The following is a 14,588-nucleotide window of genomic DNA, read 5'->3' on the forward strand; positions in this document are numbered from 1 at the left end:
TATTTTAAAATGGTGATAATAGATAACTATTACTTTATCATCGTCGCAGTCGTCTTGTACAATCCTGATTTAGATTTTAAGATTCTTTCCTTGGGATGGAAGGAAAAGAAGGAGAAGGAAGAAAAAAAACAAGATAAAAAAGGAAGAAGGATGAGGAGAAGAAGAAGAATTAAGAGGAGGAGAAGGGAAAAGGGAAGGCAAGAAAAAGAAATGAAAGATGATAATGATGATATTTTCAGTTAAAAATTTAATTTTGAATCCAGAATATTAAGAAAAATTATGAAAAAATCGTTATTTGAAAGTTCATACGTAACTAATGATAACTTTTTTCCATAAAAATTGTTTGAAATTGAAATTTTTACCAAATTTTATTAATTTATCTACACAAATTATCATTTTTTAAATATATGAAATTATTATCTAAAGATTAATTAATTACTCTTGTAAATAATTAATTTAAAAATGCATGTAAATATAAATATTATTTTGAACGAAATTAATTAATCAAAAATTTATAAAGAAATTTAATTAGAAATATCAAACATTGCTTAAATGATAGGTCGTACACTGTAAAATATGTAAGATAACGCTTTAACCGCTATTAACGAAGATTGGTTAATATTAATGATGACGTAATAATAGACGAAATTAAATCACCTCCTCCTACTTCTATTTTTAACCAATCATCATAATTAGTCGGTTTTTAAATTCAAAAAAAATTTAACGTCTCGAAACTTGATCTTACGCTTTGATTTTTAATTTAATTTGTGATAGCACGATGTAATAAATAATTTTGTTGATCCTTGCTATATAAGTTAATGATTTAGCTCATTCCTTGGAGAATTCACTATATCGAGAGTCCATTGTATGTCTACGAAGAGATTGAAAGTCATTTAAAGTGAAAAATCGAGATTGGCGCTGTTTCCAGGTTGGACTGTATATACATAAGAAAATATTAATTTTTTACATATTAATTAATTATTTTAAAGTGTCTTATACGGATGTTATGAAAGGCTCGCTAACAAGAGTGGCGCTATACAGGAGGACTATATCGAAGTACGTGTATACTTAAGAAGGTATTAGATTTTTTGCGTATTTAACGCTTTTTTAACGCAGAAACCATTATTTGTCATAGTTTTGGGTAATTATCGTAATTTCGACGGTCGAAATTCCCATTTTTCGATTTTCTATCCGTTCTAATTATGAATTTAATATATATAAATGAAAAATTGCGCTTAAGAAAGTTGCGTGACTTTCGAAGAAGAGAAAAATCCGAGGGATGAACGAAAATTTGAGAGTAGAAAGCGCGACTTTCATCCATACAGATCGATACAGAGTATTGTGAGAAACGTGTTTTTAGATGTTAAAAATTGGATTCTATCTTCTAAATCCTATAAAATGGGATCTTATCTTTTAAAAAATTCTTACGTCCATTGACCGATCTCGTGTAAGATCTCATAAAATTTCAAAAGTTGCCATTACAGGACTGTAGTAACTTCACTATTTGTCTCTTTGACAAGTGGTAGAAAAGATTTTTTTAATTTTTTCTTTCTTTTTCTCCTTTATTTTCTTAAATTTTTTCGATTCTCGAAAGAGATGACAATCGGATTTAACGTTTCAGAAGTTCTCTAACTGAAAGTATCTTAAATATAATTGGTTCTCAATCCTGTTATGGAGTTAACCTCAAAATTTTAAGCTTTGTACCATAACAAAGAAGCATTATCAGCGATTTTTATGAAGAATTACTTAATAAACAACATATAAGTTGGAGAAAAATGAAAAGTATTAATTTTTTCTTCAATAAATAGGAGGTATAATCGGATATTTTGGAGAATTTTCATAAAGTCTCTTGGTGTTCTTATGGTAAAGTTTGCGTTCAACTCGCTTCTTAGCTTAATTAATAGAAAACAATCTCTTCTTCTACTTATATAAATTCGAAAAATTATTCTCCAATGCTTAATACTAATTTTCACTATTATACGGAAGACTCTGGATATAAGGAACTTTCAAAAAACTGAGTAAAATCCTTCACTAAATCGAGTGAACCATAAACGTGTTAGAGTTGATAGTTTAAACAAAATCTTATAAGAATTTTTGGATTGACATTAGCAACGCTCTTAAACGTTTTACTACTTATAGTATTTCTACTTCATAATTTAATTCCTCAAAGAGAAAGTATTTTGACAAAGAAGTTTAAGATGAATAATTTACTCTCATTATTGTGTCGTTGCTAAATTTTCTTATAAATTTATAATATTAGACTTAAATTTACTTTATTTACTATTTTAGTTTAATTTATCTTAATTTATCACTTCGACTACCTTCCAACAGGATATGCATTTTTGATAGATCTTGATATCAATTTTTCTAATGTTTTTCTTTTATTCTTCGTACCTGTAAAAATTAATTTATTCATTAATAATGAGCAACGTTATTTATAAGAATTTAGTATCAATAATTGATACTAAATTCTTATAAATATACTTATATACTTATCAATTGATATATAAAAGCTGGTTATTAATGCTATCTTATAACACTTTGTTTCCGAGGAATTAAATTTTGAAGTGAAAAGTGCATTAAGCAGAAGATATCACAAAATTCTTTATTTAAATCTAAAAAAATTTGTTAAATTTGTGCTTAAGTTTTCCAATGTTAAACATGTTTTAGACTTCGCGTAATTAATCCATTAATGTTTTAATGATTCATAGCTGAAAATCTGTACCGATAATTTAAAAAAATGTCAAGATAATTTAATTAAGTTTACATTTAATTAGTTTATCTCTAATTTTATTTAAAATTTACAGGTTAAAACATGTCTTTTATGTAAAAATCGTACAACAGGTTCGCAGTTGTTAACTTTCTAAACTTGCTTTTTTGCTAAAATTAAGAAAATTGTAATTTAAATAATTAATTATTGTGGCAAAGGCATGAAATTTGTAGTTTCGATCATTAAATCAACAATATTGAATTTATCCATTTTTTCACGTATGATCTAATGTAGCAATCTCAGTAAGTAGTGCATTTCCATTACAAAATATGGAAGAATGTCACGTGGTAGCTTCCATTTCTTCTGAATCATAAAAGTAATGTAACATTTCTATTCATAAACATTTTTTCCTTAAAATTTAAATAAAAAAATATTTAAATAAAAAGATTAAATTTTTTCTTGAGATAAATTCGGATCTGGAATAAAGCAATTTTTTATATGGCGTATCGCTTGACAGTGATGAATGTACAAGTTACGTAAAAATATCGTGTTTTATCTTAGTTTTAAGTGGTTTAAATAATGAGATTGGCAGTTTTGTTAATTTATGATAATGATAAAGAATTTATATTTCGTACTTTAAGTCTTTAATCCTGCCGCTCCTCAGCATCAAGAGTTGACAATATGTGGTGCCGAGGAGCAGTTGACGATGTTCCTGCCTAAAAGTGCTTGTTTTGATAGAGATTGTGCACTTAATGTTGCAAATCCGTATTTAATCCAGCTTCTAGTCAACATTACTTCAGCTTCTGATCCCTCTTCTTGGTATCAGGAGCTAAAAAGATGCCGAGGAGCAGCGGGAAATAAAAAGTTTTTCTGATTTTCTAGAGTTTGTGTTTAATCCGGCATCTCCTCACCATTATTTAAGCTCCTTCTCCTGTTTTTCAGTATCAGGAGCTGAGGTGATAATGAGGAGCAGCGTTTAATTAATCAAGAGTAATAATTTTCAAGTATATACTTTTATATATATGTTAGGCTCAAAAACCGAAATCGCTCATCCAGCGAAAAAACGGCCACGTGGCTTTCATGATATTTGATCACGACGCGTTCTAGTTAGGTTGGTTAGGTTAGGCTAGGTTACTCGGACAGGTTGAAATTGGTGTGAAACACGATGGCTTAGAAAAGATTTGAAGCATCAATTAGACTTAAGAGAAAACTTGTTTTCTCTTTTTCTTTACACTTTTTATTCCAAAATAAACAATTAAGGATGACAATTTGCATTTACTTCTCTTTCTCTCTCTGTTTTTGTGAGAATATAATTAAGAATGACTTCGAGATTCCTGGCAAATTTACCAAAAATTATAAAATTTTGTATGGGTTATTAGTTAAAAATTTTAAAATACCTTCAATAATAGAAGGCGATTTATTTAATTAGAATTAAGTAAAATGCTTAAAATTCTCTGAAACTCATCACTTGCAACAGTGACTTTCGCTCACTGTTTTTTATATTTAGATGCGAAAGTGAATAAGATGAAAGAAGGGATTTTCTAAAATAGCTAGCGACTGAATTCTCTTTAATCGACCCAATTTCCTTGTGTAATTGCATGTTTTGAAGTAACTATCTCGTTATACTTTACTGAATCTCCTTTTGCTGAGAAATTCCTTTCAATAGAAACGAGAATTTCTTATTTCTGGGTCCAAATATCGGAAATATATATATATAAAACTTACTGATACACTGTACAGGGCTGCAATAAAATCGAAAGAAAACTTTACTTTTTACGTTTAATTCTATGTTTAAGTGTAAATTGTGGTTTATCTACTTTAAGATTTGTACCATGATTCATAGGTAATTACTGCTCATTAATAAGCTTTAGGAGATTTTTTATCTCTACTGTTTTCAGTCTTTCAAAGACTCACAAACAACCTTGATCTTTAACCTCGAAAGCAGGGAGTAAGAAGCTAATTTTATTGACATTACTAGATAAATCAAGATACTATCTGAATTAATAAACGGTTAAATATGGAATTCTTTTAATTAAAATTTTTATGTTTAATTTATTTTTATTTTATAAGACGCCATTTTGAGTTTTCTTTAACATTTGATATCAAAATTGATGGCGATGCTGTGCCCAGAAATGTATGCATTTTAAATTCAGAAGGCACAAATTCTTCATTTTTAGTGGCTTAAATTATAATTATAATTGTACCGTTTGGTTTGTAAATTAATTATCGAAGGTATATAAGTAATTTAATGTGCAAAAATTGCTTAGAAATGATCATATCAATCATCTTGCAAGTCATATCAATGGATGTGTTCGTGGGAATAGACTAACTATGAAAAAAATTCCAAAAAATATTTAGTTTATATTAAAATATTTTAAAATGTATATTAATTTAAAATTAAATTCAAGTTTTTATTATTAATTTACATAAAAATAATAGGATTTTACGTGTTATTCTTTGAGTTTCACTATATACAAATGAAAAGCAATGGAAAGAAGTATCAAAATATATAAATATCTTATAATATAAAATTAAAAGTTTTTTTTGAAATTTAAACATTTAATTATATAATTAATTATAATATTTAAATATTCTTGTTAAATTCCAACATATTTTAGTAGTAAATGCATCAATTAACTGATTGGAAGAGCAAGAGTTTTATAAGATTTTAGAGACAGAATCATCGTCATCAGTGACTTTTGAAGCGTTTTTGTAAGAAAAGTTACCAAATAACTCACATGTTTATTACTTTTTAAATTCTAATTTAAAGTTTTTTATTTTTTAAGAATAAAAAAATTGCAAATTTATCTGTCAAAATATTTTTTAATCGTAAATAATGCAATAATATAAAATTCTACTGATGTTCTTACACGTATTTAACATTATTTTATTATTAAAGATTTAATTTTTCACCTTCTTTTCGTTATTTTTTCATAAGCAATCAATATTTTTCTTTCGTTTCTTATTACAGAAAACTGATTTTTTTTAAAAATGATTTATTGCATTTTCTCCTAAAACTTATAATCTTTAACATTATTAAAACTTCTTTTTTATTTTTAAAAAAATAGTTTTAAGTTTAAGAAGTAAGAAACAATTTAATTCTATCATAAAAATTCGATTTTTTTTATGGCTTAACATGGATAAGAGAGACTTTAAAATTGTAATATTCTCCTTATTTTTTTAAAATAAAATATTAAATATAAGATAAAAATTTTTAAAATTTTATTAAATATTAAATTACAGATAGTTTTTATATAAAATTTTTCTTATTGTATATATAGAAGGACTAAGACATATTCCCTGAAGGATAGAAACAATTTATCATGAGATTTAAGCGATTTTTCTTAATTTTTGTTTATAAATAAATCTTTAATTTGAATTCTAAAAAACAAAAATAGGATTCTTTACAAATTATTTAAAACCATTTCTTTCATTGGCTAAAGGCCGAAACACGTAAAGACTGACGTAATTGTCAGAAAATCCAAACCACGTTGTTGTTAAATTTCAAATTCAAATATTCAAATTGGGTTCGTGTATAATTAGGAAATAGAGACAGAAAATTGGAGTTAATATTTATTAATTACAAAAACACTCTATAATAAGAACATAGTTTAATTGTATATTAAGTATTCTGTCTCATGTATGCGGCAGGGAGGAAAATGTCTTATTGTATGATTACAAGGATCTCTTCCATATTGTAGAGACAGAAATGTAGTTTAGAAGATAGTTTTTATGATGCAAGAGAAGAAAGAAGCAATTATGTTGATCCAAGTAAGAACAGAAGAGTTAAAGAAGAAAAATGGAAGCGTAGATGTAAAGTCATATGTAATCATCACTTTCTAAATACCAGATGAAGGATGGAAGAAATTTTATTTACCGCTCTAATGGATAATTTAACAGAGAAATTACTTAATTTATGTTTTAAAAACATTTTTTAGACATAAAATAGAAAACTAAACAATTATTTAAAATAATGCATTTTATTAAGTTAGATCTAGGGAAATTCTTTGCATCTCTAGGACACGTTCTGTAAATTTATAGTAATGCTATCCATACATAAATAACAAAACACAGAACATGAATCAACATGTTCTCAGATACTGTGGGGTGACTTATTCTCTGAATCGCTGGAAAGATTTTCTGGAACTCTAGGAAGATATTCTGAATCTTTTAGAAAGGACTTAAAATCTTATTTTAAAAAAATAATCTGACTCTATTAGAAGGTGTTCTGAATCTTTTATAAGTTGTTCTAAATTTCTGTGTTCTGGATCTTTGAACCTTTCGGAAATTGATCTGGATCTCTCAGAGGGTGCTGTGAATTGCTTCTTTTACAAAATGGTCTGGAGATCTTAGAAGTTTCTATAAATCTCTAGATGTTCTGAATCACTTAGATGTCCCGAACCTCTTGGAAAACGAACTGAATCTCTTAGCAAATGTCAGAATCTATAAGATGTTTTAAATTTCTGTATGAATTCAGAAATTTCATTTTAAGCAGACTCAATGTATACCATTCCGTTTATAACTTTAATAAAAATTAATGGAAAAAACTTCAAGAGATAACTAACAAATTGTTATGATCTTTCAGTTAACAGACATTGATCTGTAAAAGTGTTCAATCGTGAAAAAAAAATAAAATTCTTAAACTTTGACCTTATAAAAGTTCGAATAAAAAGAATATTAACTTTTATCGAATTTAATCTTGATATTTACAATATTTCTCATAAATCGCCCTTTATAAGAGTATAAAAAATTCTAATAAATGTAAGTATCGTTTTGGATTAAAAAATTATGATTTATATAATTTATTAAGTTTTATACAGAAAAATAATATATTTGAGAATTTATAATTATGTTTAATACAGAACATTGAAAACTAATAAATAAATAATATGGAAGTAATCGTCTTTTTAGATTAAAAATGACGGATTTTTAAATTTATTTTAGTTTTCTATTGTGTTTTTTAACTTATTACTATTTTTCTTATTAATTACTGTATTATATTACTTGTTTAATGTATTATCATGTACAATTATGAAAAGAACCCAATAGTCTCAATGTAGTATAAACGATAAATCATCATTAATGTAGTTTTAAGTTGAATTAAATTGTTCTCTGTTTTATAAAAGATTTATCCATAATATACAGTTTTTAATCAGTTGTATACGACTATTTAATTAGATATTTCCTAATTAAGATAAAATATTTTTTTTATCTTAATTAGGTAAATTAGTGAAAGATATTTCTATTTGGATGATATTTTAAGCATAATCTGATAACGTGGAAAAATACTATAATTATTCATTAAAAACTTATAAAATCCTTAAATATAAATAAATTTCTTATAATTTAAGCAATTATTTACAATAAAACATGATTATTTATCTCTACTTAAAAATTTATTACAAGGTGCTTGAAACATTGTACTCTTAGTGCAGATCTTTCACGAAATTGCATAAATAATTCTTAAATTTAGTTAAAAATTTAAAGGAAATTTTATAATTTAACATTAAAAATTATGTTTAGACATTCTCAAATAATTTTATAAATTTCTCCTAGTTTTATCTAATAATTTTTCGCATAATGTAGTACTTAATAATTCACTCAGAGAGGCATTAAAGTGAAATATATCGTTATTAATTCATAATTGTTGACAGTTTAAGCAAGAAAACAGTTATATAAATGATTTTCTTTAAATTTAATCAAAAGAAATGAGAAATGATCAGAAGATGCTACAAGTGTGATGTAGAGAAACCAAGAGGAGCAACAAGAGGAGTTCTTCCTTCTTGAAGTAAGAAAGAGAAATAACAAGAGAAAAATATCCTTCAACTTTTGACAATGAAAATTAACGACTTTGTAACATGTAATCAATAAAAAAGCGAAAAAATTAAAGACAAAGACATTAACCCCATCTGTGCAAGTCAAGTAACTGAAAGAGATGAGCTTCATTTTGATGCTCTTCTGTGAATATTCTTTAAATTTTAATATAAAAATGTCTAAAAAAATCAAGATTTCTTTAATTTTTTAAAATTTATTTTATTACAGTTAAATAATTCGATTGAAAAGTAATTAATTGGAATTAAATATTTTATTAAATAATTAAAATTTAGACATTAAAATAATATACAAAATTTTAGTTATTTTTAATATACATTAATGTAAAACTTTTTCCTAAAATCACTTCTCAATCTAAATATTACAAATATTTACCTTAAATTTCTATAATTGTAAAAGAAGATGAAGTTTGTGCTAACGATGAAGATCAGGAAAAATGACGTTGTTTTCTCACATTATAATGATTTTAAAACTTTTATTCATAATGGTTAAGAGGAAGATTAAATGAAAAGCGATAATGATGTTGAATTGACGATTGTTGACGAATTACTGGTGTACAATTCGTGACGTCGAATTGCTGATGCACATTTGGCGACGTCGAATTACTGGTGTACAATTCGTGACGTCGAATTGCTGATGCACATTTGGCGACGTCGAATTACTGGTGTACAATTCGTGACGTCGAATTGCTGATGCACATTTGGCGACGTCGAATTACTGGTGTACAATTCGTGACGTCGAATTGCTGATGCACGTTTGGCGACGTCGAATTACTGGTGTACAATTCGTGACGTCGAATTGCTGATGCACGTTTGGCGACGTCGAATTACTGGTGTACAATTCGTGACGTCGAATTGCTGATGCACGTTTGGCGACGTCGAATTACTGGTGTACAATTCGTGACGTCGAATTGCTGATGCACGTTTGGCGACGTCGAATTACTGGTGTACAATTCGTGACGTTGAATTGCTGATGCACGTTTGGCGACGTCGAATTACTGGTGTACAATTCGTGACGTTGAATTGCTGATGCACATTTGGCGACGTCGAATTACTGGTGTACAATTCGTGACGTCGAATTGCTGATGCACATTTGGCGACGTCGAATTACTGGTGTACAATTCGTGACGTTGAATTGCTGATGTGGGATTGATGATTTATTCAAATGTTTAATGATTTAAAAATTTTATTGTTAATAATGATGTCAAATTAGTGCATTTATGATAAATTTTCAATATATTTAATATAAAAAAATTTGAAATGAAGAAAAGTAAAATATTTTTTAATATCTTCATCGAAGAACATGATGTTCGCATATGTAAATGGTTTTAACAAACATCACTGAGCATAGATAAAAGACATAGTAACAGAATTATCATTATCATAATCAAGATAATAATGATGATTAAATATTACGGTTGATAAATAAGTAATCAGATAAAATTCACATCTTAATTATAAAGGTCTAATTAAAATGTTTAATAGAAAGATATTGAAATTATTTTTTTCCATTATTCCTGATGACGAAGAGATAGCACCTTCGGTTTCGTGAAGATTATTAAGAAAATAATTAATAAATCAAAAATTAATCAGTACTAATAGAAGATTTTATAATGTTTATCTTCGTCATTTATTAAAGATATACAGAAAAAATAGCTGTGTAAATAAATCTTAATTTTTTTGTACGATCGATGCGAGAAGCTCTGTCGCGTCGTCGCGTCGCTCACGTAAGTATAAATTAATGAAAACAAAATAAACAATTAACAAATTAATTTTATTTAAGTTTTTAATTGAAAATTGTTAAAATTATTTTTTCTTTAATGTTTAATTTCTTAATTTTATTGGTCTGAACTTTGCGACAGGCACGACACGCGGCGCGACAACGCGTATCGTCGCGGCGACATTACATCAAAAATTTCACGAATAATAAAATATTAAACATAAATTAATGCACAACAATTAATTGAAAATCTTTATATATCACCTTAAAACGAAATTTAAGAATCAAAGTTTTAAATCTAAAAAAATATATTCATAAATATAGAAAATTGAAAAACTACAGGATGCTAAATCACTTATTGGACTTCTATATAAATATTTTGGCTAATATTACGAATATATATATAACACTAGAAGAAAATTTAGCGTAAAAACACTAAAACAATTTAATTTTATTAAGAAATCATCTTTGCAGCATCCTCATCATCATTTTTATTAGCATTGTCCTCCTCATCCTCATGACAGAAATAAGTTATGTATACCATTATAATACTGTAAAATAAATATATTTTTATTAAATTAATAAATAATTATAAATTTTAAATACTAAAGAATTTTAGTTTTATTAAATCAAAGTAAAAAAGTTCCTTGTTTAAAACCTACAAACGTAGCAAAAAGTTTTTTGTACAAGAGATGAGAAGAGTTTGAAAAATTTTGTTTGAAATACAATCCTTGGATGAAAAGTATAAATTATTATTAAAGAAAAAATGAAAAAGCAGAAGAAAAGAACAAACAGTTCATCATTTCTGTGGAGAATTCTTGATTTTATCTATCTTTCTCTATAATGAAACATTCCTGCTTCTCTCAATCTTTGCTCTTCTTCTTCCTTCTTCTTTCGTGATGAGCTGACTTTTCTACTCATTTCTTTACTATTTATTTACAATTTTTCAGTTTTTAATGATTTAATAAAATTTTAATTGTGTACTTTCAATTATAAAGACTGAATTGTTAATTAAAAATTTGAAATTAAAGTTAAACTGAAGCTTTAAAAAATGTGAGTTTTTCGTGAAATTTTATAAGAAAATATTGTTTGGAAATGAATTTTTTGAATTTTTAAAACTTTATTCTTATTTTTATTTTAATATATCTACATTTCGATTGTAAGATTGATATTTTTAATATTGTCATTTTTTCTTCTCTTCTTATGTAAACGTCTCTTAAAAATATATTTATTGGTAGTTTCTGAAAATTCTTATTGATGTAATATTTATATAATTTTAAAACTCACAAAAATTCATAGAAAAATATCAAAAATAACAAAATTTTTGAGGTTTCTGACATTCTATCTTAGAGAAAATCTACAAAATTCTCATTCACTTTGTTTTAACATCTTTTTTATAGAAAAGAGTAAAAGAAGAAATTCTTTCAAGCATTAATTTTAATTTCTAACCCAAAATTTCACATAAAATAATTTCAAATTGAATTATTTCACAGAAATTTAATCATTCATAACTGAAATGATGTTGAAAATCTCTGAAATAATCCATCTTTACCCCTTCTTATCATTTCTGCTCCTATGTCAAATAGAAAATAGAGCTTAATAAAAATGATTTTTTTCTAAGCAATTATATATTTAATACTTTTAAAAATATTTATGATTTAATTAATAAAAAACATAAAAAATTAAGAATTTATGGAAGAAAGTTTTGTTAAGCTGTAAAGGATGTTAAAGGATGCGAGGATTGTAATATACAATGTATATATTTATATAGATGATAAGGGATGCTGTGATAAAAGAGAGTTATTTACGAGGATAAGTCTATCTGAGTCTAGAATATTGATAATTGCAGTAATCACCTTTATTACAGTATTTTGTTCACAAGAGACATAAATTATGTGTGTTCACGAAGAAATATTGATAAATTTTCTTTACTCGGTAAACCAGATAATCTTTAATAATGTTTATTATCGACTAAATTTGATAAAATTAATAATTCTTTATTAATATATGATGATAGACAATGGTTTAGAGGTAGTAAAAAATCACTAATTCGCCTGGATTCATTTAAGATATAGAAATCTTATATATATATATATTTTTTTTGATGTTGAGATAATTTATAGTTTTTCTTAATTATGATGATTATATAGAATTAGTGATATTAAACCCTGTTTTCTTCTGATGTCGAAATGATTTTGGATTTCATTTTATTAATAAAAAATGACTTTAAGAGCTTCCAATTATATAAAAAGTTTGTCGGCTTCTTAAAGTCTGTCATGCTGACAGGAACAGCATCGTTGACTAGTATACACTGGATTATTTACTAAATCTTAATTGGTTAATTATAATTTAATTAAATTATTAATATTTAAGCTTTCTGACAAGTAAAAGTGCAAAAATTTTAAAAATTTCTCGCAAATTAATTAGGATCAGCACAGCATCCACATTAATATACTTTACTATATCGTGTTGAAGAGCATCTTCCACCTTTAAAAATAGAAAAAACACCCCGAAAGATTATTTAAAACTATTCTAGAAAATCTTAAATCTAATTTTAAATGTTAAATTTAAACTTAAATATATAAAATTATACAAATATTGTAGAGAGAAGTTGATAAAGTGAATCATTGTTTCTTGATAATTAATGCAAATCTAACAAATTAATGAGATGTCAACTCTAATAAACTTACTCTTAATCATTTCCTAATTATTGTTTGATAATTTATTGACGTTAATTTAAACTATCTTAACTTAAATCATGAAAAGGAAATTAAAATCAAACTCTATATTTAGATATTAGTTATCTAATTATAATTCTTCTTTATTTTTCGCATCGTAAGTGATTCGGAGGATGAGTAAGAAGAATTTACTATTCTACAGATTTGAATAATTTTAATAAAAAAAGTAAAAATTTATTTTCTATTTCATTAGGACGAGGAAGATGGTGCAGAAGATGATATTCTCATTTTCCACGTTTATCTTAAGGAAAAACAAGCGAATAGAATATCACTTATTACAAAGTCGTACCTTTAATGGTGAGGAAGATCAGCTTTTTCCTCATTAGTAAAGATACTCATCATTTTTTTGATGAGGATCTTCTTTTCCGTCTCCATCTTATGCAGAAAAATACACTTGAATTATGGCCAGGAAGATTAATTTTTCTCCTCATCATTAAAGGTCCTCATTAAAAAAGTGACGAGGATGATAAGCTTCTTCTTTTTCGTCGTCACTATTTTATGGAAAAAAATGCAAATGAATTATATCTTAATATAAATGCACATCTTTGATGATGAGGAAGCATCTCCTCTTCCACATCAGCAGTGATACGTAGAATAATCTATGCAAAGTATTTATAATATATAAAATTATAACTAAAATTATTAATTTTTATAAATTGTAAGTACTTTCTCTCAATATTAATTCAAACAGAGTTAATTTTTTTTTATATACAAAGTATTTGTTGTTAAAGTTTAGAAGAGAAGATGAAACAATTGAGAAGCTTTAATTAGAAATTAATAATAGGAGAAAATTCTAGAAAAATTTAATATCGAGAATTATAAAATAACAAAGAAACGAATGAATTTTATCTCTTGATTCCAAGTTAAATAATCCGTGAAGAAATTAATTTCCGATTCAATATTCCAGGATTTTTCAAGTAGAAATTTAATTTTAAGATAAATGCAAACAAACCCTTGAAGATCAACTTAAAGTATTCAAAGTATCGATACATAATTGAAGTTTTAATGTAATTTTATTTAAAATATACATAAATAGCATACAAGGTGGTCCAAACATCAATTAACCAATTTGTCTGCCCCTTTTTAAAGTAGATTAATTATGTGTATTGCTAATGTTGTTATACAGTATATCTCGATTAATTGATTTTTGGCCCACCCGAAACGACTGTAACGTGTTTCCTTATAAGTGTGGAGGTTTATACACAGAGAAGTAGATTAATTGAGCATTTTTTACTGGTTAAAAAGTTAAAGTAACTAATTAAAATAAAAATATAAGAGCATTTTACCTTAATTAATTTACAAAATTATAATTTCTTCTCGAGAATCGAAAGAAAATTCGCAATTATACTCTTGATTTTTAGGAAATCCTAGAAAAGTACAGTATTAGTTCTTCCTCTTCCTCATGAAAAACGTTTAAATTATAATTTACCTTTAATAGTAATAAAACCCTTCCTTTTTGCTTTAAAATGCATATTTTTCCTACAAGTTTTTGGTCTTTCATCGCTTTTAATTGCATTAATAAATAAAATAAGAAAAAAATCTATAAAATATTTAAGTACTGCTGTTAAACATGTAATAAAACATACAGA

The sequence above is a fragment of the Centruroides vittatus genome, unplaced genomic scaffold (assembly GCF_030686945.1).
Source record: "Centruroides vittatus isolate TY-2023 unplaced genomic scaffold, ASM3068694v2 contig_345, whole genome shotgun sequence".
In the NCBI taxonomy this organism is placed as follows: domain Eukaryota; kingdom Metazoa; phylum Arthropoda; class Arachnida; order Scorpiones; family Buthidae; genus Centruroides; species Centruroides vittatus.